The 2,500-nt window shown below is 40.5% G+C and overlaps 1 protein-coding gene across 2 annotated transcripts in view; it reads right to left on the minus strand.

Moving 5' to 3' along the window:
* Nucleotides 1–2,500, minus strand: part of LOC137975866 (ensconsin-like) — a 49,417-nt gene that overhangs the window by 5,032 nt on the left and 41,885 nt on the right. The gene's annotated exons all lie outside the window — the stretch shown is intronic.

Here is a 2,500-nt window from a genome sequence, read left to right on the forward strand (position 1 = left end):
AAAAAAATTGCTCGCAAGATTCAAACAGTTTTACATGTTTATGCAACGGGAAAAACTTGCTGGAGAACGTTTTATCGAAATTTCATATAAAGCAGACCGTACTGTAGAATACGGCCCGCTAATTTAGCCAATCACAGCCCGCCTACTATGTGTATATTGGAAGAGCGGGTTATAGACGAATGAGAGAAGTGATCTTGGCACTTAGCTGGACAATTTAAGCAATTGTCTCTTTTCGACACCTGAACGATTCAGGCAGCTTCAACGGGTTTCGAATCCCATCACCTGAGGTGGCCTTCACAGCTCAGGTGGAAGAGCACTGCACCAACATCGCGGAGGTCATGGGTTCAAGTCCCGCTGAAGTTGGTCTGATTTCAGTATTCAGGTGTCTATAAGAGAGAATTGCTTTAATTCTCCAGATAAGTGCGGGGATGATTACTTCTCTCTTTCAAAAACTCTAGTGTACTACAAGCCAACATAGCAATGGAACGCCTCAAACAGATTGGAGCAGAAGCACATGACCACGAAGCGTGTAACTTGTAACTGTTTTCCTTGGAACAAAGATGGGGATTTAAGGGCACTAAGTTTTATGCCCAAATATGGGCAAAAATAAGATCGAAGCTGCACGCGCGGGAAAATGCACGAGCTACGTTACATCCCAATCGGCCATTCCTGAGTTGCGCAGGGAACTGGGGCGAGTTCTAAATTTGAACCAATCGATAAACTGACACCATCACATGAAAGATAACATTGAGATTGGCCATCTGTCCAAGTTTTATGCTTTTAGGTCGAACAGAGACCAAGTTACGGACTTAAAAACAGTTAAAAATCCATACAAAAGTCTCTAGTTCTGAGGCTGCGTCCCCCGAAACCATACAGTCGAACCTCTCTAATACGGACACCGAAGGGACAGGTTAAAGTGTCCGTATTAGAGAGGTGTCCGTTGTATAGAGGTCATGAATATTACGTCACTCTAAATGCTCCATTGACGGTATTAAGTGTTTTTTAAGTTAAAACTGGCCCAAACAAGTCTTTGAGGTGCATAATGGAGAGTACAAATCGTTACAATACAAGCGGTACGATTCCAAAAACATATGGCAAACTATAATACAGTTTCCGAGCAGTAACATAATAGAACAGTAACAAGTGTAGCGAACACTAACATAAAGTAGAGTATTTAATGAAAGTTCTTTGTTATTGAGTCATTTTGCGTTAAAGAAGTCTGTAATGTTCTTGTGAACAGCATTCGCTAGTCGTTATTTGACATACAACGACTGAGCTTTTGAAATAATCTTTGCATAACTCATCAGCCAAATTTGATTCAATGACGAGAAGAAAATAGGTAGAAAAAGGAAAGCAACAATTGGAGAGTCTTCAAAGAATAAGAAATCCTGATGACAAATGGCAATGACCTGTCGATGTGTAATTTTTACTGATTGAAAACAAATGATACTGTTATCGTATGAACAATGAAACAATTGATTACACTTTGATATGTAACGACAAACAGGAAATCGTGTTGAATAAGAACTGTCACCATTGGAGTGTCCGTAATAAAGAGGTTAAAGGGAGAGTTTCACGTCTCTGCGCATGGGCAAACTGTCACGTCAGCCCATTTAATTCCATTGTTATTGAAACAATCGAAAGCACTGATGCAGGAAACGGAAACAATCCCATAGTAATGGATTACTCACTGAAATTACTTTTGTAATCATTTCCTTTGTGTTATGAACCTACTGCATGCGAATAGATTACTCGTGCGTTGTGACAACTCGTGCGTTCAATAAATTTTCGACCCGTACAATAAATTCGAGATCAAAACTAAATTCAATATTTCCTGTGTAAACCCGCTGTCTTCCACCAAATTTGGGCCTTAGTCATTCAGTGTATTTGCTTTAATACTCTGTGTTTAATTAACATCATCTGGTTCAGTAAGAAAGCGTAAAATTTACAACTGCTAGCGCTAAAGCTTGGACATGCGCAAAACCGTGAAGCTGTCCCTTTAAGTTTGTATGACTTTTCTCTCTGGGAACGAAATTTCGTGTCCGTTGTCCGTATTGCAGAGGTTACTTTTGCAAAGAATTTATGGGCATTTTCCCGGGACCAAGTGAACTGTCCGTATGAGAGAGGTGTCCGTACAGAGAGGTTCGACTGTATTTTCCAGGTGTCCCAAATCTGATAAAATCTTTTAAGAGTTTATACGTGGGAAGCAGCCTCGAAATTAGAGACGTTTGTATGGACTTTCAACTATGTCCGTAACTTGGTCTCCGTTCGACCTAAAAGCATCGAACTTGGACAGATGGCCAACCTCAACTTTATCTTTCATGTGATTTATCGATTGGTTCAAATTTGAAACTCGCCCTAGTTCCCTGCGCGATTCCGGAATGGCATATAGGGACATTTTTAAACTCAAAAAACCCCAGCTCTGAACCAGAATTAAAAGTTTGTAGGTCATGAGCTTCTGGTTGGAGTCCTACGTGGTTATCGTGAGGATATTGCCCCG

The sequence above is a fragment of the Montipora foliosa genome, chromosome 11 (assembly GCF_036669935.1).
Source record: "Montipora foliosa isolate CH-2021 chromosome 11, ASM3666993v2, whole genome shotgun sequence".
Taxonomy (NCBI): Eukaryota; Metazoa; Cnidaria; class Anthozoa; order Scleractinia; family Acroporidae; genus Montipora; species Montipora foliosa.